General features: G+C 51.7%; 1 protein-coding gene and 1 long non-coding RNA gene across 3 annotated transcripts in view; one reads left to right on the top strand and one right to left on the bottom strand.

Annotated features, from left to right (window-relative positions):
• PLG (plasminogen) overlaps window positions 1-23,308 on the top strand; it is a 410,665-nt gene that overhangs the window by 344,049 nt on the left and 43,308 nt on the right. The window lies entirely within an intron of this gene.
• Window positions 14,982-23,299, bottom strand: LOC132236722 (uncharacterized). The gene is made up of 3 exons (XR_009453343.1): window positions 22,749-23,299; window positions 17,215-18,176; window positions 14,982-16,424 (listed from the first exon to the last, which is right to left on the bottom strand). It is a non-coding gene; the product is annotated as an uncharacterized LOC132236722 (long non-coding RNA).

Genomic DNA, 23,308 nt, shown 5'->3' on the forward strand with positions numbered 1-23,308 from the left:
ACAGAGAGGAAAGGAAAGGGTTAAAGCGTTAGAAACGTTGATAAGAGAGTAACATCAATCAGCTGCCTCCTGCACATGCCCTACTGGGGATGTGCCCGCAACCAAGGTGCATGCCCTTGACCGGAATTGAACCTGGGACCTTTGCATCTGCAGGCTGACGCTCTATCCACTGAGCCAAATCGGTTAGGGCTGTGTAGGCATTGTACATGCATTACTTCATCCAGGCCTTCCAAATACAGTGTCCTGAACATAAGTGTCACCAACCATTTTCATTTGTAGGAACTGAGACTCGGGGACATGTCTCTATATGACTCAAGGTCACCACGCCAGGAAGAGGTGGAGCCAGGGTTTGAACCCGGATACATCCTGGACTCCCAAATTCCTTACCCTACAAAACACACCGATACAGAGGTAAGTGCTAACAGCATCCTCACCTACCGGCTGGAAAGTGACCAAGTCCAGCTGTCCCTTGCAGACCTCTCCTTAGGGCCGGACCTTACCCACATTGATATGGGTGAGCAAAGCTCAGACATGACTGGCAGCATGATAGAATCATTAAAATAAGTCACTCGGATTGTAACAATGTGAGCACGTATTACTCGGAAAAGGACCAACCCTGAACATAATTTGTTCTCATACACCATTTAAATGACTCCTGCCAATGCCAACAACATTCAGCCTGCTAACTGGCCAACCCAGTCGGCGACTGGAATTCCTCTTCCAATTGTCCGACCAGCTGAGCTCAAGGAAATAACAGTATGGGCCCAACTGCAACTTGTTCCAAAAGTGTTCTCACAAGCTTATGTCTTTATTTCCTTACTAGAGGCTCAGTGCACAAAATTCGTGCATTTGGGGGAGGGGTCCCTCAGCCCCGCCTGCACCCTCTCGCAGTCTGGGAGCCCTTGGGGGATGTCTGACGAATGGTTTAGAGCCGTGGTCGGCAAACTGCAGCTTGAGAGCCACATGCGGTTCTTTGGCCCCTTGAGTGTGGCTCTTCCACAAAATACCACGTGTGGGCACATGTACAGTGTGATTGAAACTTCGTGGCCCATGCGCAGAAGTTGGTTTTCGGCCTGGGCGAGTCTATTTTGAAGAAGTGCTGTTGATATTTGGCTCTGTTGACTAATGAGTTTGCCGACCACAGGCTTAGACCCACTCCCTGCAGGGAGCAGGCCTAAGCTGTAGTTGGACATCCTTAGCACTGCCGTGGAGGCGGAAGAGGCTCCTGCCACCGCCTCTGCATCTGCAGCCGTCAGCCCGGCTTGTGGTTGAGCGGAGCTCCCCCTGTGGGAGTGCACTGACCACCAGGGGGCAGCTCTAGTGTTGAGCATCTGCCCCTGGTGGTCAGTGTGCATCATAGCAACCGGTCGTTCTGCTGTTAGGGTCAATTTACATATTACTCTTTTATTATATAGGATGATGCACATATCCATTTAAATAATCATGTCAATAAGACACCTTGTTAAGCTCTGAAAGAAAGAAAATATTTTTAAGACTCAGACCCCATCCTTAAGGATTTAGGACAAAGTGGGTATGGGCAAAGCATGATTGCCAGTGTGGACCTGAGGTGCAGTCCACCAGGAGCACAAATGTTTTCTTGGGTAGAGATGGGTGGGAAAACATGGCTGCTGATTACTTTTTTTTATCCTGCTAAAAATGGGCCCTGTTGGATCAAGGTAGAAATGCATTGCTTTTGGCCCAATACCTTCTCAAGGTTAAAAAAGCGAGAGCAGATACAAAATGACCTTTAAAGTAAACATCAAACATTAAGCAGAAGAACAGATAGCACGTTAGGAATGTCATCATCTTAAGAATCATCACCTCTAACATCATCATGTTATTTTACCTTCACTGTTATAAGAGTTTCAGGTTTCAGCTTGGAAATGGCTGGAGATGGAACAACAATGAAAGCTAATTCTGATTTAAGTAGAAATGGATTTTTTTCCCTTTGATTTTTAGAGAGTGTGGAAGGAAGGGGGAGAGACAGAGAGAGAAACATTGATGGACTGGGGCCAGAGCCAGAGCCTGCAACCGAGGTGTGTGTCCTTGACTGGAATCGAACCTGGGACCTCTCAGCCTGAGGGCCGACACTCTGTCCATAGAACCAACCGGTCAGGGCTTGACCTTTACTCTTTCAAACCCCTACCCATTGCATCAACCCAACCGAGGAAAGTAGGCCTGCCCTGTGCACATCACAATAGGCACGAATTCCTGGAGTCTAGTTGGCATCCCAGAAATGAGAGCATTCGTAGGACAGACTAACAGAGGTTAATGCAGTCGGCTGGCCGCTCTCCAGCCCTGAAATTGTAAAAACAACACAGCTGGGTCGGAAGACAAGCGCTCCCTTTCTCCTCTGCTCGGCCATCTCCGAGGACTAACCTTTGCTTTTTCAGACGCGGGTGGGAATTAGTAATTGCGAGGCCTACTCCCATGACTTGGAGCAAAAGCATGTGCCAGAGTCATGCTTGACAATCGGCTCGGGCAGCACCTCGCTGGCTGGTTCCAGGCTGGGCTTCCCATGCACGCAGTGAGTGGCAGCGTGACCTGAGTCTGAGGCTGGTTTCAGGACGGGCTTGGTGGCACCCTCGCTGGAAGGATGGCCTCCTGCTGTCACGGCAGCGGGGAGGCCAGGGATGCCAGCAGCTCAGGGTGTTTTTGGAAACAAGCAGGTAGATTAAATGGTGCATTTAAGCTGAAGCTTTAATATACTTAAGTGTCCCCGTGAAAGTTTGAATCTGGACTAACTGTCACAACAAGACATGTCCATGGGTACAGACGAGAATTTAATTTATCTGTATGACTAGCTATGACAGGCATGTGTGGCTGTCACATGTAATTGGTAGTGATCACCTTCATGACCAGCTATCACATGTAAGGACTAGTTATCACACAGGTCTGTGACACAGCACCTAGGGGCTGTAAGATGCCGGTATTCCTGCTTAGCATGTTAAATAGGTTCTGAACACAAACAAAGCTTAGGTAATGGGTGATATAAAAACCAACTGTAGCCTGGCAGGCGTGGCTCAGTGGTTGAGCATTGACCTATGAACCAGAAGGTCAGGGTTCAATTCCTGGTCAGGGCACATGCCCCAGTGGTGGGCTCGATCCCCAGTGTGGGGTGTGCAGGAGGCAGCTGATCGATCAATGATCCTCTCTCATCACTGAAGTTTCTAACTCTCTCTTCCTCTCCCTTCCTCACTAAAATCAATAAAAATATATTTAAGAAAATAAATAAATAAAAGTCTTTAAAAAAATAAAATAAAAGTCAACTTTCTATTGCTCTGGACACCTTCTCACATGTCACCACAGCTACATTTCTCGGCAGAAGTGCAGGCCCATGTCCCTGTCTGCTTCCGTGGGACAATGAAGCGCCCTGGGGTTGGGGGAGGAGAGGGCGGCAAAGAAGGAAATCTTTGACGATTATAAGACTGATCAAGGCACGCTTTCCTACCTAGAAAACAGAACTTGGAGAACAGAGCTATCAAAAGTCCCCTCCTCTTCCCCCTTTAAGGAGCAGAGGCCTGAAGACTTGCACACCTGTTACTGGGTCAGTGACGCTGCTTCCTATAGGGGGTCTCCTTGGTCACAGGCTGCGAGTCACCAAGCCTTGTAGATTTCTGGAGCATGTTGAGAACCTGGACAACCTCAAACCCACTTCCAATCTTTCAGCAAAATCTTCCAGGCAAACACACAGCAGCAGGCCTAGTGCTGAAGCACAGACATTGGAGGTGACGGTGCAGCTCGAGCCAATCCTATATAATAAAAGGCTAATATGCAAATTGACCAAATGACTGAACGACCGGTCGCTATGACATGCACTGACTCCAGGGGGCAGACACTCAATACAGGAGCTGCCCCCTGGTGGTCAGTGTGCTCCCACAGGGGGAGCACTGCTCAGCCAGAAGCCGGGCTCAAGGCTGGCAAGCACACCGGTGGTGGCGGGAGCGGGCCTAAGCCGTCAGTTGGACATCCCCCGAGGGCTCCTGGACTGCGAAAGGGCGTAGGCTGGGCTGGGCAAAGGGGCGTCACACACAGCAGGATGAGACCAGCAGTGAATAGAATGGAAAACAAACATTATAAACAGCTCTGCTTAAATCAAAGACGTTTGGGAATGAAAAAGTGACCTTAGTGAGTGACAGCGAATCCAGAAAAGGGTTGCCAGACGGCAAGGTGAGAAACGGAGTCCTAGGAAGAATGCTCAAAAGAGGAGGGTTTTGTTTTCCTGAGAACCAGAAGGGCCGCAGATGGGGTGGTCGATGTGGGTGAGTGTGATGTGACTGCCATTGTCAAATATTTGACAGCATGTGTGGAAAAGCCTGTCTCTGTGTTCTTATTTTAAATACATTTTTATTGATTTCAGAGAGGAAGGAAAGGGAGGAGAGATAGAAACATCGTTGATGAGATAGAATTATTGATCGGCTGCCTCCCGCACACCTCACACTGGGGATTAAGCCCGCAACTCGGATATGTGCCCTGACCGGGACTCGAATCGTGACCTCCTGGTTCACAGGTCGATGCTCAATCACTGAACCATGAAGGCCAGGCTTGTCTCTGTGTTCTTGAGGCCAACCCTCGAGCCAGTGGCAGGAATCTGCCCGTAGGAGGCACTCCCCACGCATTCCATCTGCTTCTCCGCCTCCCCAGGCCCTACAACCTCAAACCCACTTCCAATCTTTCAGCGCAATCTTCAGTTTGACCTGCAAGATGTACCCAGAATGGAACACAGGACCCAGCAGGGTCTGTGGCAAGATCTCTCCGACTCCCCCGTCTCCCTGCAGTCACCTCAACACAGCGTAGATGTTCACTACTCTCCTCAACACGCTCCCAGCTCAGAAGTCATGGCAAAGTCCCAAGATAGCCTCGAAAGTTAGCCGAGGCCCGCCTCCACAGCTCTCCCTGTTCCCCTCCTCCTCCTCTCCCCCACCTGCTCTCTGAGCTCCAGCCACTCTGGCCTCCTTGTCAGGCTCCCAATAGCCCCGCAGGGTCCTGCCTCAGGGCCTTTGCATCGCTGCTACCTCTCTTGCAACACTCTGCAGAAATCTACAAGGCTTGCTTCAGTCTCTGCCCAAACATGACCTTCTTAGGGAGGCCTTACCTGATTCCTGATGTCAAAGAGCCGTCCCAGCTCCAAACACCTCACGCTGCTTCACTTTTCTGGACAATAGGGTCCCTGCTGGGCACACTGCAGGTCCACTTGCCCTTTGTTAATCCCTTCCCTCCTCCCCCTCCACCTGAATGCATGTTCCGTGAGGACAGAGACCTTGCTGTGTTCCCAGGCCTGGCACAGTGCCTGGCCGATAACAAGCAGCTGCACATCCATCGCATAAACACATGAGGCCATACGTGGTAAACAGCCCTTCCCTGCAGGGCTTACCTGGTCGCCACCGGCAAGTTATGTGGCAGCTGGGAGGGATGACCTGCTTATCTCACAGGGCGACGGGGAGACGATGCTCTGCGCGAGCTGCTGTGCAGATGCCAGAGGTGCAGCGGGGGCGGAGGGAGGTGCTGCTCTCCAGGCAGCGGAGGGGACCTGCCCTTCCTGACGTCTGGTCTTAAGAGCCGCGGGCTGCGAGGCTCTGGTGCCCGGCGGTCTGCAGGGGGCCCCGGCAGCCGGAACGTGGGGGCCGAGGGCCTCCAGCCAGGAGTCAGTGGGCTCGCTTGCTTGCTCAGTCGTGGGGACAAGTCCTACTTCCCTGGGACAGCCGAGGCAGCCTCCAGGACGGCTCCATACAATAACAAAGCTCACGGGCATTCCGTCGATGGAGCAGTCACCACTGTGGCTGGTGCCCTGTATGCATCACCCCCAAGCCTTCCAGCAACCACAGGGCCCATGAGCACCTTTTCCTGAGGCAGACACGGAGGGCCCTGGTCCCAGCGCACTTTCTACACCCTCCTCTGCCTCCCTCAGGTGAGGTCTTGTCCTCACAACTCTTCTTATTTTTTTAAACTTTTTTTTATTGATTTCAGAGAGGAAGGGAGAGGGAGAGAGAGAGAGAAACATCAGTGATGAGAGAGAATCATTGATCAGCTGCCTCCTGCACGCTCCACACTGGGGATGGAGCCTGCAACCTGGGCCTGCGCCCTGATCGGGAATTGAACCGTGACCTCCTGGTCTGTAGGTCGATGCTCCACCATTGAGCCACGCCGGCTGGGCTCATCCTCGCAACTCTTCACGCTGTAAAGAATGTCCTTTTTAGCCGGATACAGGCAATTGTTTAAAATGTGTACACTGATAGGCCCTGCCCTTGCCATAGACGTATAACCGACATAGAAAAGAAACACTTAACTCCATTTAGATTGTGTGCTAGGAGGAAAGCACCCAATTAAGTCACTCATTCATTCCTTCAACAAATATTCCATTCATCCCTTCATTAATTCAACAATTTTTTAGAGCTCTTACTGTGTGCTGGCACTGGAAATAGGGCAACTAACAGCACAGAAAAGGAAAAGATCCTGACTTCATTTAGCTTCCATTCTAGTGATGAGGACCTTAAACATAATCAATAATCAACCAATCAATCAATCTGGTATGTGGGAAGGTGGTATAGGCCAGAAATAAGCAGGGGGAGGAGGAGGTGTGCAGGGGGGGCTGCACAGTGTGACTTTAGGTTGAGAGGCCAAGGTCAGGCTCACTGAGCTGGTGAGAGTCGAGAAAAATCTCGAAGGAGAGAAGGTCGCAGCCTCAGGGTGTTTGCCAGTTACACACAGGCACCCGCGAAGAAGGGGCTGCGTCTGGTGAACATCCCCCAAGTTCAAGGAATGTGCCTTCCGACTTCGTCCGGACAAAGATGGCCTGAGCTCACATTCTCTTCCCTGGAGCATGACGATGCTTTGCCAGGAGAGGGAACCGGTTAGAAGCCGAACCAAGGCAGGCTCCTTAGGGACGGAGGGACCTGGCCATGGCCGGACGGAGGGCAGCTCCCGGAGCCCCCCGGGGAGTCGGCCCAGGCTCAGCACGTGGGGCACTGACGTCCCTTGAGCCGACTCCCCTTCCTGGCAAGCGCTGCAGCCGGAGACGGAGGACCCCCGCCACGGCTCAGGGACGCCCAGCGCCCTCTCAGGCGGGTTCACTCTTCCTCAGAGCGCAGCGCCTTCTCCACCGAGCACACCACCTCCCACACGCGCCCTTCCCTCCACTGTGGTTGGCAGGTGCTCACCCTCTTTGACTCAGTTCAGGCCCCTCCCTTAGGAAACCTGGCTGCCCTCCCTCACGGCGCTGAGTTAGGAGGCTCCTGTGTCCTCATGCCACCGGGGTGCACTGAGCTACAGGTCCACCGTGAATCACGATCCTGGTCTGAGGCTCCAGGGCTCTCTGGCCTGTGCCCTCAGGGAGGACTGGGATGCCTCACTCACCGTGCACGCCCGCTCCCAGCACAGCTCTGACACGCGACGGGCACCCCTGCGTGTGTGCTCAGTGAGAGGACGGTCATCACAGACAGTCCGCGTGGGTAACGCTCAGCCCATTGATGGAAAGTGACGTTATCCCACATGGAAGGAAAACAACGGGCAGGAAAACAACGGAACAATAGATTGCAGCTTCCTGAGGGGACGGTGTGGGCTCGACAGATAACAGCGCCTAACATTGCCTCTGAGCTCAAATCCCCTGGTTCCCACTGTGCCATTCGTTACTGAAGAGACGCAAGACCCATCCACGCTCTGCGAACTATGTTAATTGTCACACAATTGACGGCCCAGCCCGAGTCGGAGCCCAGCTTGTTGGCAGAAGAGCCGGAGATGAGACGCGGGTGGGAGACCGGGCCCTGGCCAGGTCCCAGGAAGGACACCCCGCTGGTGAGTCACCCTTCAGAAGAGTCGATGACCAAAATGACATGCGTTCACCTGCACATGTCCTAACAGGAGCTCCTTTCTCCCAGTAGATCTGCCTCCCTTCAGAATTAGCTACCATTTTGTAAACACTCCCGGGAAAGCCAAGGAGGGTGTGCAAGGAGAGAAACCTCAAGAAGTGTTTGGCTAGAAAGCAGGGGCGAGCAGGTTCTAAAACGTTACCTGAGAGCGCCAACTACCTGTGGATCACCTACAACGTTTACAAATGCAAATCAACTCCCCCAGCCCATGCAAGTTACAGGCTGTGTGCTCACAGTGCAGAAGTTAGTGAGGTTACTGGGGGGGCGGGGGTAGGAAAGCAAGCCTTTCATCATGAAAACTACTAGCCGTCCTTGTAACGCAAACACATACACCCCTTCTCTTGTTGTTGTTGTTGTTGTTAATCCTCACCCGAGGATATTTTTCCATTGATTTTTAGGGCGAGTGGAAGAGAGAAGGAAAGATAGAGAGAAACACTGATATGAGAGAAACACATTGACTGGTTGCCTCCTGCACAAGCCCTGACCGGAGCCTGGGCCGGGGAGGAGCCCGCAACCGAGGTACATGCCCTTGACCGGAATCAAACCCCAGACCCTTTAGTCCTCAGGCTGATGCTCTATCCACTGAGCCACACTGGCCGAGCTACACCACTTCTCTTAACGGGACACACAGGCTTCGGCCTCGGCACAGGTTGTTCGTGTTTATTTATAACGAGAGGCCTGTTGCATGAAGAGATTCGTGCAATAGGCCTTCCTTTCCCCTGGCTGCTGGCACCGGTTTGCCTCTGGCACCTGGGGCCCAGGCCTTCGCTCTGGCCGAGTTCTGGCTGGAGCCGGCCCCGGAAACATCAGGCCTCGCTGCTCCGCCAGCCCCGGGGCCGTGAGGCCTCGCTGCTCCGCTGGCCTGGAAACGTCAGGCCTCGCTGCTCCGCTGGCCTGGAAACGTCAGGCCTCGCTGCTCCACTGGCCTGGGCCGCCAGGCTTCACTCCACCGCTTGGAGCCTATGTATGCAAATTAACTCCCATCTTTGTTGGTGGTTAATTTGCATATCACGCCGATTAGCCAATAGGAGGCGTAGCGAAGGTACGGTCAATTACCATGTTTGTCTATTATTAGACAGGATATGGGTGTAGGATGAAATATCACATCGCGACACATTCTATACTTCCAGCCCTCCTTTCTGCCCAGAGCTAGGTCTACTTCCTTCTTGAACCCCGATTTTAAAAGTGTATCTTGTCAGATGGTGATGAATTGTTGCCTGAAGGGCAAAGCAGCAAAGCACTTGCTAATCAGAAGTACTTCAGCGTCTCTAAGGACATCCTTTATGTAACAGATTGGATCTGCTCTTTGTCCTTGCTGTAACCTTGAGGGGGAAAAAAGCAGGGAAGGGGCTCGGCCACACTGGCTTGGGCCCAGGAGGGCTCAGACATGATAAAAAACATTTGTAAATGAGATACCGCTCTTCAGCTTAAAAAGCAAAACAGGAGAGTCTAGTGCAGAGCTCATCTGTAACTAGGTCTTCGGTGGGAAAGCTCTCTGCCCACGACACTAAGGCGTGTGCTTGTGTGTGTGTTCATGTGTTTGTGCCCTTGCCCACCCATGCCTGTGTGTTGCACCACATGGTTGGAAAATGGTAACTTTGACTAAAAAATTAAAAAAAAAAACTTGACAAGAAGCCTTTGATGAACTTCAACAAAAACTAGAAAAGCTAAATGTTTGTTGAAATGCTTTCAAAAATGGTGCTCATAATAGATATTGGTTTTGTGTCATGGATGCAAAACTTCAAAAAGTATACTATATGTAACTAAGCAATGTGAGTCTGACCTTATGTGTCTAGAATAAAAGCGTTTTAAAATGTCCTGTGACACCTCAGTGTGTTTCTGAGTTTCTGATTATCTTGTGCTCTGTTGAGTCTCACTCTATGCTTCTAGATCTTTCCTTGCTGTTGTGTTTCTGCCTGGCTGGGGCTTTGCTCTGTGGTGGGCGGGCCTTTTGCTTTAGGGGAAAGGAGGAAAAACCCAGGTATGTGTATGTGTTTTAGTAGTGGGATGAGATGAATGGGAGAAGAGGTATTTTCAGTATCATTTGAGCTTTAATGAGCTTATTTATTGGTTAATTTGCCTAAGATCATTAAATGGCAAAAAAAAATGTTTTATATTTGTGTGATTTTTGTTAGTATTTTTCTTTCAAAAAAAAACAAGAAAAAAAAAAACAACAACAACCCAAAAAACAACAAACCCCAAAATAGCTAAAGGGCATAAAATTATCCCACACATTTAATGTAATGAGAACAAGGGAACATGTAAACCGACATACCCAATTGCCAGTTTTCCCATGTATTCCTCACAAGAACGTCCACGTAAAACCGCTCCCTAGTGGTGTCTCCTAGTCAGAGTCAGACAATTTGCTGTCCTCAATTTTCTTCCCGAAATAGGGAAGGCCAACTTATTGTCGATTGCATTCTGAAGTCTTTATTTAGTAGCAAAACCTCCTTTTAATGAGACAAGGGAAGAGGAAATGTGTCCAAATAGAGGCAGTCAAAAATATCGACAAAGAACAGGAGCCGGTTCTGAGCGCACCCTGAAAGAACATCCTGACGGAATGACTGCGGAAAGCCGCCTGGAGAAGCAGCCCGGCGAGGATAGAGGCATCGTAAATCGTATCTAAATAGTGACTCACCCTGGAACAGCTCAAGGTGTTTTGATAAAAGAAAAGTAAAGCCAACAAGCTAGGGTGTTCTGGGCATGGGGGTGGGTAGGGACAAAGCAATCACTCAGATAAGTTTAAAGAAAACAAGTGGGGAGATTTCCTAAAGAAGGAACAGGAAAGGGAGGGATGCACTGCTGTAATTGTTACATCTTCTCGTTCTAAGGGGCATTTTCTGAAGCTCTGCTGCAGAGAGGAGGCCACCAGAGATGAAGAGGAGGCTGAGGGGAGTGAGGATGACCGGGAAAAGGGGGTTTAGCAAGATCTGAGTCAGCCCCTCAGAACTCCTCTCTGACATGGTTAGGGGCAGAGTGCCGGTTACTACACACAATGAGACAAATAATTTTAGAAATACGTTAGATCCCAAATCAAAGAGAAACAAGCAAAAAAAAGGTAGATGAAAATGAGGGTGTGCACCCACCCAGTGCGCTGACCAAGTTTAGGTCCTTTTTCCGTTTTAAGAGCTGGCTATAAAACAGTTAACTGGTGCAGGGTTGGTCCAATTCAGATGATATCATTTCATGGTTTTTCTAATAGAATTGCTACCAGAAATCCTTGGTGACAGGCTTGAGACATTCACCCCAAAGTGCCCGATGCTTTCAGTCCTGTGACCCATGGCTGGCTCACGCCCACAAAAACCACCCAACAAAACTTGTCCCTAAAGAAAGAAAATGTAAACACATGGAACTTCTAGTTCATCGAACTAAAAAGTTTTTGCACAGCAAAAAACCCCCCAAACCCAACATCAACAAAACAAAAAGACAACAGTGAAAGGAAGAAGATATTCACCAATGATACACCTGATAAGGGGTTACAATCCAAAACATGTAAGAAACTCATACAATTTTTAAAAAATATTTTTTTTTATTGATTTCAGAGAGGAAGGGAGAAGGAGAGAGAAACAGAAACATCAATGATGAGAGAGAATTATTGATCGGCTGCCTCCTGCACACCCCCTACTGGGGATTGAGCCTGCAACCCAGGCCTTTGACCAGAATCGATCCGAGGACCTTTCGGTCTGCAGGCTGACACTCTATTCACTGAGCTAAACCAGCTAGGGCAAGAAACTCATAAAATTTAACACCAAAAAAAAAAAATAATAATAATCTGATTAAAAAATGGACAGAAGACCCAAATAGACATGTCTCCAAAAAAGGTGTATAGGTGGCCAATAGACATATGAAAAGATGCTCAAGGTCGCCAATCATCAGGGAGACGCAAATGAAAACCACAATGAGCTATCACCTCACCCCTGTCAGAATGGCTATCATTAACAAATCAACAAACAACAAGTGCTGGCGAGGACGTGGAGAAAAGGGAACCCTCACACACTGTCGGTAGGAATGCAGACTGGTGCAGCCACTGTGGCACACAAAATTAAAAATAGAACTACCATATGATTCCACTTTGGGGTATTTATCTGAAGAAACCCAAAAGAGTACTTCAAAAAGATATATGCACCCTTATGTTCATTGCAGCATTACTTGCACTAGCCAAGATATGAAGCAACTTAAGTGTCCATTGCTAGATGAACGAATAAGGAAGCAGCACATATAGTCAATGGAATATTACTTGGCCATAAAAAAGAATGGAATCTTGCCATTTGAGACACCATGGATGGACCTGGAGAATATTAGGCTAAGTGACATAAGTCAGACAGAGAAAAACAAATACCATACGATTTCACTTATATGTGGAATCTAAAAATCAAAATAAATGAACAAACAAAACAGAAACAAACTCATAGATACAGAAAACAAATTGATGGTTGCCAAATGGGAGGGGGAGGGGTAAAAAGGTGAAGGATTGAGAAGTACTCATTGGTAGTCACAAAATAGTCCTGGGTGTACAGTACAGCCTAGGGATATAGTCAACAATATTGTATACCTACATATGCTGCCAGGCGGGTACTAGTCAGGATGATCACCTCGTAAGTTATATAGATGCTGAATCACTGTGCTGTACACCTGAAACTAATATAATAATATTGTATGTCAACTATAATTGAAAAATAAAAAATTTTTCCCTAGCTGGTTTGGCTCGTTGGATAGAGCATCGGCCTGCAGACTGAAGGGTCCCAGGTTCGATTCCGGTCAAGGGCATGTACCTTGGTTGCGGGCACATCCCCAGTAGGAGGTGTGCAGGAGGCAGCTGATCAATGTTTCTCTCTCATCGACGTTTCTGACTCTCTGTCCCTCTCCCTTCCTCTCTGCAAAAAAATCCATAAAATTTATTTAAAAAAAAGAAAAAGAAAAAATTTTAAAAATAAAAAAAAATAATTCAAAAAATGTGTTCCTTAAGGAGCTGTGTTGGGGAGTCCCCCACCCCCCCACCTTGTTGGGGTGAGCCAGATGTCAGCATGGATGGCAGCTTCCAGGTTTTCTGTGTGTGCTTACGTAACCACAAAAACACGCACTATTTTTGTTCTTGTTTATTTCACACATGACATCATCCATCTTTTAATTAAAAAGGGTCCTAGTGATGCTCGGTGAAAGTATCAGCTCGGTGCGATGTGTCCCACAGCCTTTCCTTCTGGAGAGACCTCTCTCCGTGGATGCAGACGCTCAGACAGCTGTGGGCCCGGGTACCAGGCGGATACCACTAGGAACTGGAGTGCTTCCCAGTGAGTAAGCATGTCGGCTTGCTGGAGAGTATTAATTTCATTCTACTCACTACATTAATTCACTGAAGCTGAACTCCAGGAGAGCGGAGGATAAATATTAATCTCATCTAAGTGAAACATTTCCTCCTTCATTTCCTCTGTAAATGAGGGGAGAGGGATTTCAAAGGAAACGAGGAACTCCTCCCCCATGTAACTACGCAGTAACCAGCTCACAGTTCTCAAAACCAGTGGAAAGACCATCTCCTCTGTGTTTCTATGTCACGTGAAGCAGACGGAGCATATGAATATCCGTATTTGAGAACAGATAAAGCCCTTTACCGGGATCGATGATTCCTATGCTAACCTACTTTTTGGCTTTTAAATCAGATCCAGTAAACAAATACTGTTTTGCTCAGCTTTCTAGGGACACGGCTGCCACATAAAATGAGGCAACCCAGAGGAAGGGAGGCGACAGTGTCAGATGGGCATGTGACGGAGGCAGAGCCTGTTACATCGGCTTTCCCGTGTCTGATTTCTCCGGTAAAAACACCAGCACTAACAGCCTGACCACCTCTTCCTGACTGACCCTGTCCCAGTCTCCACAGCCTCCAGCCAAAAGGTGTTAAGACAGGAAAAGGACCCGACCAGCGTGGCTCAGTAGTTGAGCATCAACCTATGAACCAGGAGGTCACGGTTAGATTCCTGGTCGGGGCACAAGCGGGGGTTGTGGGCTTGATCCCCAGCAGGGGGGCAGGCAGGAGGCACCAATCAATGATTCTCTCTCATCATTGATGCTCCTGTCTCTCCCTCCCTCTCCCTTCCTCTCTCAACTCAATAAAAACATATATTTAAAACAAAAACAAAAACAAAAAACAAAACAGAAAAAGGCAGAGCGCTGCCTTCATACAAACATCTGCTACCCTGCCAGGTCTGGGGCGTACACGTGCAAAGTAAAAATCCTACTTCTCCCTTTTTAGGGATTGTCAACCCCACCACAGGTTGGGGTCACACACACTGAGCCCGCTGCTGGATCAAGGTGGGGGGTGGGGGGGCTGCACGAGAAACCCCAGCCCAGCAGCCAGGTGGGAGGTCTCCTACCTTCCCCGCGGGCCTGCACATCCTTCTCCCAGGACCAGGGCCCCCAGGACCAGGTTGCCTCCGCTGCCTGCGACTTGGCCGGAACGCGGGGGGCGGGGCCTTGGCCTGCACCTCCATCCTTCTAGAGACCCCACCTCCCCATCAGAAGCTTGAATTGCCTACAGGCTTTGGCCACGTGGGCGCCCAGCTCGCCTGCTGCCTTGGAATTCTTCCCTTCTCAGCCCTCCTCCCCTCGCCCCTGTACCCACGGTCCGGGGTGGACGCATCTGCTGGGGAAGTCACTGGAGAGGAACCTGGACGGTTTGGGGGACCTGAAACTCACACCGGAGGCGGCGGAGGAGGCGGAGGTGGCGGCCGGGCCACGCTCAGTCCCGCTGCGCGAAGGGCGGGCGTGCTGCCCTCTGCCGGCTCCGGTCGGTACCGCTCTCGTCGGACCAGTATCAGAACCTTCCAGAGAGAAGCGCGCTCCAAAGTCACGGAGAAAGGGGTTGTCCAGCCGCCTCCGTGGCCCCAGGGAAGCCTTCAATGCACCAGAGCTTTCCCCCCGGGCGCGGGGGTCCCCCGGGAGCGGCTCCCGCAGCCTCCGCAGCCTCCGCAGCCTCCGCAGCCTCCGCAGCCTCCGCAGCCTCCGCAGCCTCCGCAGCCTCCGGGCTCCGGGGTGAAGCCGGCCTTCGCACGGGGCGTGGAGCACCAGCTCCTTGTCTCCCAGGCTTTACGCCGCCCTCCCGGAGAAGCAGCCTCTGCAAAGCCGGGCTCGCAAGGGCAGCGCTTAGGGTGCCGCCCTGGCTGCTGGCTGCAGAGCGCAGGGATGTCCTGAAAGGCGAGTACAGAGGGGCGACCGAGGCCGGGCCCAAGGGGCGGCTGCATTCCATTGCACAGGGAGCGCCGACCTCCCTGCAGGCGGGGACAGAAGCTGCAGAGTCAGTGTGTCCGGGAGCTTAACTTCTGCGAGGCCACGTTCATCCTGAAGACAAGAAGCCCCCAGAACTCTGCCCAATCCAGGGGCGCGTCCAGGACCAGGCCGGGAAATGGGCAAAGCCAGGCAGAGCGTCCCTGCCCGGGCGGGCCCAGGCTGCCCTGGAGGCCCTGGGTTCCTGTTCGCAGTCTGCACTGGGTGCCGCCCCAGGGCCAGGGCGTCCGGGATGATCCCAGAGCTCGCTGATGCCCTCGGTGCTGTTCTGGGTGCTGCCGTTGCTGACTGCCGGTGCCGGGGAGCCGGGCGAGGCCAGGGGGGAGGGCCGGGCTCTGTGTCCAGTGCCCCTGCTCACCGGCCTCCCGAGCTGTGCGCCACTGGGCAGGGACCGAGCCTCTCCTGGTTCTTCATCAGTAAATTACGAGGGTGATACTAGTACCTTCTTCTCGGGCCTAACCTGCGGGAGACCCAGATATCCAATCGCCTTCTAGAAATTTCCACTTGGGCGTTCACAGGTTCCCACACTTAACATGTCCCCCAACAAACCCGTTCCCTCCTCTGTGCTCCACTGTCTACTGGATGTCCACCAGCAAATGCGGCACCTTCCCCGACTCCATCCCCAAATTCAGGGCTTGCCTCCGGGACTGGGGGCATTCAGTCCTGCTGGGATGTGCTTCTGCTTCTCATCCTTCCTGCTGGTCTCGTCTCCACCCATGTCAGCATGGAGTCCCTCTGCGCACCCCGCCACCACCTGGCCCGCGAGTTCCCAGCCCACCCGAGCCCGCACTGCCCACGCCCGCGGGTAGAAAGCTCCCTGAGGATGGACGAGGTCGTGCCCCCTCTGCCGGCCCAGCACTCAGCAGGTGGGAAGGCGCGAGCGCACAGCCATGCTCGCTTCCTGCCCTCCACCCCACACTTCACTTGGGACCTCCACAACTGAGCCAGGACTTGGGGTCCAGGGGCGATGCGGGGCCTCTGTTGGTTGGTGCTGTATCCGTGTGCAGAAAGGGGGGTCTCCCCTGAGCATCCAGGAGGCCGCAAGGGCCTGGCCCCTCCAGCCTCTGACCAGGTCACACACAGGAGCCTCTATCAGGGCTGACGACCATAGGCTGAGAGGAGGCGGCCGGCCTGCCCACGCTCTCCCCTTCCCCGCTGGCTGAACCCACCAGGGCCCGTACCGCTCCCGACCTGGACATGCTGCAGGGTCAGACTCTCCCGGCAGGTTGCTGTCCTGGGGGTTCTCTTTATGTCACGGAAGCACTTACAGCATCCTGGCTCCCCCTGAGGATGTGCGCACAGATCCAAGTCCATAAACATACCAAATGTACGCATATGCACCCAGACATATACACATCTATCCCAATATATACACACCTGTCCAAATATACACATGCATCCAAGTATATACGTGCAGAGCCAAATATATATCCAAATATATATGTGTAGAGCCAAATATATATCCAAATATATACGTGTAGAGCCAAATACATATCCAAATATATATATATCCAAATATATACACATATATCAAAATATATCCACACATGCCCAAATATATACATTTATAGCCAAATATATACATATGTAGCCCAACAGACACGGGGTGGGGCAAAAATACATTTACAGTTGTTTGTATGAAAAATAATGCAATAATTAATAGATACTAATACCAGAATAAACTCTGCTCTGCATACACACAACTGTGAACCTTCCTTCGCCCCGCCCTGTCCACATTGCCATGTATACAAGCACACATCCAAACACAAACACACATATCCAAATATACACGTATATCCAAATACACGCAGACATGGACACACACAGTTTTACTTTTCACCTTGGGATAATTATAAGCACACAGGAAGTGACAACATAGCACTGAGAAGTCCCCATCCCTGGTGAGTGAAGCCAGGAGCCAGCCCCCCAGCCCAAAGGAGCACCGCAGTGAACTTAACGTTCACTGTCAGCACCAGAGAGCGGCCGTTGGGACGCCGCCGCGCCCACCTGGTCCGCAGGCCTTGCTGAGGACACCCCCTCCCACCCCCCGACCACCCGTTTTCCGTGCACTCACTCTTCCTTCTTAGAAGACTGCAGTGCTCTCTGCCGTCGTGCCTCTCCCAGGGCCGGCGGGGAAGGCGTTGGTCCTAATCAGGTGGAGAAGGACAATGTTGGGGGGAGGACGGTGTGGCTCCTCCGTGGGGTTTATGCACAGAGGGTCGGACCTCTGCCCGGATCTCTGGCGAGTCCCAGTGCCGACTCAGGAGTTCAGCTTCTCTCCTAATATTTTCCTGAAGCTTAGGACACGCCTGATGAGGAGACGTCCAATGAAGACTGCCAGTTTTTCAAAAACCCATGTCCCCATTTCCGCAAGCAACGCTCAGTTAAGAAAATGACGCCCCTGCTGAGCAGCGACCTCGTCACCCGTCACCCCGTCTGACTGAGCGGCCGGGCTATGGGCGAGGGCTTTAGGGAGCTGAGGGCTGATAGGCATGTCATCCCAGGGCCCAGAGCCTGTGAAACAAAGGCCAGCAAACGCGAGGGGAAGGTGGAGGGAAGGGAAAGCCGCCTTCAGGGTAGCGAGACCGTATTTCCCTGGTGATGCTCTAATAGAACACAGTGAAAGCCGCCTGCAGAGGGGCCCACGGGCAAAGGGAGCCCTGCCAGGACCCTGAGCAGCGAACAGACTCTGTTTGCGCCCCGGACAGGCAGCTCTTCGCTGCTTTCGTTTCCCAATGACGTGGTCTTGTTGGGCAGATTCAGAAACGTTCACGCTCAAGAATGAGCCAGAGAACGGTGGTTTCCAGGCGGCAGACCCTGGGGTGGGAGGAAGGTGCCAGGGCGGTGGGGCGGGGATGGTGGCAGGTCCAGGTGTCAGGCGGGCAGCACAGTCCACGCCCTGTGAGAGCAGCTTCCACGTCAGGGCTCAGGAGCCTGAAGGGGGCGCTGCACCTCACACTCCGGAGACCTGGACCTCTCCTTGGGTGCATGACTTTCCCATGTTACAGGGGCTTGCAAAGAGCTCCCCATGTAATGCTGGAGGGGAGGGAAAGAAAACCTGAGTGGATCTTGGGGGCAGGCCCCTTGCTGGGCAGAGTGAAGGAAATTAGATTCGTCTTCCATCTCATTTTACTGCGCGGTCCCGGCCACAGTCTCCGCAATCCTTCGTACAAACCTCCCGGAGGCCGGGGGGGGGGGGGGTGTGCAGAGACTGGGAGGTGCACCTGTTATATAATCCCACTGGCTGGCCAATTCACGCTTAATGAATTGAACTCAGAAAGAATACCCATCTCAGCATTTATTCAGCCTGCTGTTGTATATATACAGAGGTGATCTCTTTCTTCAGTTTCCGCCATTCTTCCCAGTAGAAAATAACGTATTTTGAGTTCATCGTCTGCCGGGGTCCAAACCCCAGCGGGTTCAGGGGTCCCCAAAGGTGTGGACGGAGTCGGCGAAGAAGGAACGACACAGGGACTTCTCCAGCCAGGTTTGGTCGCCATGTTCTAGTCAGGTTCTCTTGCCAATTTCTGTAGTCAGGTTCAGTCCAGGATCCCTTGCCATGTTCTCCCGCTAGGCTCTGTCTCTAGGCTCCGAGGCCAGTCCCGGTCCAGGATCCTCTGGCATGCTCTCGCCAGCGAAGTTCTTCTGTCTCTAGGCTCCGTGTAGGTTCTGTCTTCTGAATTCTGTCTCCTGAGTTCTGAGTCTTTCTGTCTTGTTACAACTGTATTTATACCAGTTGATTCAATCCTATCAATCTCTATTACAAAGGTTAGGGCGTTTCTTATCTCCATTCCAGGGAGAAAAGATTATGTAGTTTAAGCATGATTGTTCGTAGTTAAAGGGATTAATTACCCGCCTGGCACTTAGTTGAGGGGTTTTATTCCCTCCCTAACTTCAGGGGAAAATCCCTACCTGGGTATTCAACCTTTCTCGGAGAGGTGACTTTGGTTAAAACACAGCGCCAAGAAGGTGAGCAAACATATTAAGAAAAGTATGCCATATATGCCAGGTCCCTTGAAACAGCAAGGATGGACCGGCTCCCGGCAAATTCCCCCTTTTTTATTTTTTAAAAGCAAGCATTAAAAAGAAAAACCTGAAACGCTCTCTTGTATCCATTTTAAGAGTAGGATTAGGGCTTTCTGCTATTACCTGAGTCCTGATCTATCACCCCAGGGAGAGCTTGCCAATCCTGCACTTTCCCGGGGTGGAAAGGCTGCAGTGGGGTTAAGGATAAGGCTCCTTGGGCCTACCTTCTCCCATGCCTCTACATTTACCTTTCCGGCACCTTTCCTTCCTCAGAAAAGCATGGACGTATTTCTTGTATAAAATGTTCTGTCTGACTGGGAGTAACCTTAATTCCTCTGCTAACAAGCATATATGTTAAAAGATCAATACGGAGTCTTTTTTCTTTAGACTCAGTATGGCACATCTTCTTAATCTAAAGATCAATACAGAGTCTTCTTTCTTTGGACTCAGTATGGCACATCTTCTCAATCTAAGAATCAATACAGAGTCTTCTTTCTTTGGACTCAGTATGGCACATCTTCTCAATCTAAGTTCTGTACTATCCACCTTCTTACCCTACTTATCCTCTATAGGGGGGGTCTGTAGCACCCTGGTGGAGTCCTATCCGTCCCGAGTGTGGGGTTCTCAATGGGGGGGGGGGGGCGCTTACCTAAGGGAATCCTGTTCCAGGGATTCCCAAAGGTGTGGACGGAGTCAGCGAAGACTATCCACCCTCTTCCTACGGTGGAGTCCGATCCGTCCCGAGTGTGGGGTTCTCAATGGGGGGGCTTACCTAAGGGAATCCTGTTCCAGGGGTTCCCAAAGGTGTGGACGGAGTCGGCGAAGACTATCTACCCTCTTCCTACGGTGGAGTCCGATCCGTCCCGAGTGTGGGGCGCTTACCTAGGGGTCCCTGTTCGGGCGCCAGATGCCGGGGTCCAAACCCCAGCGGGTCCAGGGGTCCCCAAAGGTGTGGACGGAGTCGGCGAAGAAGGAATGTCACGGAGACAGCGTTCAGTTGATCAGCAGCCTAGCCAGGATCTCCAGCCCGGATCTCCAGAGAGGTTCTGCTTCGGATCTCCAGCGAGGTTCTGTAGCCATGTTCCCTCGCTAGGTTCTCCAGCCAGGTTCTGTCCAGGCTCTCCAGTCAGGTTCAGTGTCCAGGTTCTAGTCAGGTTCTCCTGCCAATCTCTGTAGTCAGGTTCAGTCCAGGATCCCTTGCCATGTTCTCCCGCTAGGCTCTGTCTCTAGGCTCCGAGGCCAGTCCCGGTCCAGGATCCTCTGGCATGCTCTCGCCAGCGAAGTTCTTCTGTCTCTAGGCTCCGTGTAGGTTCTGTCTTCTGAATTCTGTCTCCTGAGTTCTGAGTCTTTCTGTCTTGTTACAACTGTATTTATACCAGTTGATTCAATCCTATCAATCTCTATTACAAAGGTTAGGGCGTTTCTTATCTCCATTCCAGGGAGAAAAGATTATGTAGTTTAAGCATGATTGTTCGTAGTTAAAGGGATTAATTACCCGCCTGGCACTTAGTTGAGGGGTTTTATTCCCTCCCTAACTTCAGGGGAAAATCCCTACCTGGGTATTCAACCTTTCTCGGAGAGGTGACTTTGGTTAAAACACAGCGCCAAGAAGGTGAGCAAACATATTAAGAAAAGTATGCCATATATGCCAGGTCCCTTGAAACAGCAAGGATGGACCGGCTCCCGGCAATCGTCTTTACAGCCTTGGACAAAACCACTACCCATCACCCCCAAGAGTGCCCAGGTAGGGCCCGGGCGGCGTGGCTGAGTGATTGAGCATGGACAGTCAGGGCACATGCCCAGGTTGCAGGCTCGATCCCCAGTGTGGGGCGTGCAGGAGGCAGCCAATCCATGATTCTCTCTCATCATTGATGTTTCCATCTTTCTCCCCTCTCCCTTCCTCTCTGAAATCAATAAAAATAAAAAAATAAAAGAGTGCCCACATAGGGTCCCTATGCACCGTCCAGAATGGTTCGTTGCTCTGTGCGTACCCTGCACCCACCTCGTCTCTGCTGGAGGGACCCCCCTCTTCGCCTGCCTCCCCATACCCTGCAGACCTGGCTGGCACAGTACAAGCTCTGCTCCGTGTGCCTGAGCTCTCATGACCGATCTCTGAGGAAGATGACGAAGTCGCCACAGGAGGGCAGCCTCATTTACACAAAGGACACCTGTAGCATCAAGTGTATTCTAGAAGTTACCGGGAGGCAAGGGGGCAAAAGGCACACCACCACCGTCCACATGAAAAGACAAGGGCATTTGTGTGGGTGTAGAATTCCGATGACATTGTTCCCGACCTGCCTTCTCCACGAGGCGGTACTGAAACAGTTCAAATGGAAATAAATGCTCCCCCCAAGTACTTTCTCAAACACACCAACGGAGCCCCCAAAGGACACTTCGGATGTTCTAAGGATGAAGTTGGTCCCGCGCTGACTTCGCTGCTCGCTTCGCCTGCGGCCCTTTAATAAATGGGGCCCCAGGGGGAGGAGGGGGAGTTGGAGGAGAGAAGAAAGGCTGGGGTGGAGCAGAAAATCAGGAAGCCTCCCCAGGTCACCCGGCCCCTCACAGCCGTCACCTCCTGGCTCCCAGCACGTTTTATTCTTGCAACGATTACCCCATGAGGTGCAGATGCGGGGCCTTGGTACAGCCCCTCTCAATCCCTGCAACGATTACCCCATGAGGTGCAGATGCGGGGCCTTGGTACAGCCCCTCTCAATCCCTGCAATGATTACCCCATGAGGTGCAGATGCGGGGCCTTGGTACAGCCCTCTCAATCTAGGGTCCTGTGTCTGCACACCCTGGGGTAATTTACAGAGAGGAATTGCGTCGCCCGGAGAAAGCAGTTCTTGTTCTTACTCCACATTTAAAATGGGGTCAATTTAGCTGATTTTGGGGGCACTGACAGGAATTTTAAAGCATGTTCTTCCTTACTCATGCTAGCCCCTAAGCTGGGGAACTCACAATTAAAATCAAGACAAGCTTTTCTTAAAATAAGAAATTGTTATTGATTTCAGGGAGGAATGGAGAGGGAGAGAGAGAGAAACATCCATGATGAGAGAGAATCATGGATCGGCTGCCTCCTGCATGCCCCACACTGGGGATCGAGCCCGCAACCCAGGCCTGTGCCCGGACCAGGAATCGAACTGTGACCTCCTGGCTCCTAGGGCAATGCTCAACCACTGAGCCAGCCGGCTGGGCAAGACAGACTCGTAAACATAACTTTGGTTTATTTCTTGAGGATGAGAATCTAATGCAGCGGTTCTCAGCCTGTGGGTCGCGACCCCTTTGGCAGTCAAACGACCCTTTCACAGGGGTCGCCTAAGACCATCCTGCATATCAGATATTTACATGACGACTCATCACAGTAGCAACATTACAGTTACGAAGTAGCAACAAAAATAATGTTATGGTTGGGTCACCACATGAGGAACTGTATTTAAAGGGCCAGAAGGTTGAGAACCACTGATCTAATGCATTGCGACTTCATTTGGAGAAAAGATCGCTATTTTCCCAACATCATTTCTAACGCTGGAGGACACGTGCGGCTACTGGGCACACAGGAATATTAATAATAAAACACCTTACCTGGCAATCTCTCCACCAGGAGGATGCTGAGGAGCACGCCGAGGCCCGGCCGCAATCTGAGGCCTAAGAAGCCGTGTCTGAGAGCCTCGCCCCTGTGAGCCGGTCCCCCTGGGGAAGTGCAAGCCCCTTAGCCTGACCGAGTGGGGAGGGGACGATGCCGCCAGCTTGAAGGAGAGTGGAACTGCGCCCGCATCACTCCCCAGGGGGCCTGGCGGGGACGCTCTCAGCACGTCCATCCGCTGTGACAGTGATTTACCGTTTTACACAAAAGAAAGAGAATGGAAGGAGAGGGAAGGAAACAGGCCGAGAGAGAGGATGGACGGGGCGGGCGGGGCCCGGGGAGCAGAGGCGCCCGGGGGCGGGGCCGCTTGCGCCATTTCCCAGCACCTATTGCAGGTTCACACATGTTGTAAGACCCTCCGTCCAGGTCATGTTTGAACCCTCGGAGCGCAGGGGCCACGGGCCTGGGAGGTAATGAGTAACTAACTACCTGCGGTTGCCTTGTTGGTGGGGGCACTTCCGGTCCTGGAAGCCAATAACTCCTTGGGCTGGGGCCGCCG

Source organism: Myotis daubentonii, chromosome 6, assembly GCF_963259705.1.
Source record: "Myotis daubentonii chromosome 6, mMyoDau2.1, whole genome shotgun sequence".
In the NCBI taxonomy this organism is placed as follows: domain Eukaryota; kingdom Metazoa; phylum Chordata; class Mammalia; order Chiroptera; family Vespertilionidae; genus Myotis; species Myotis daubentonii.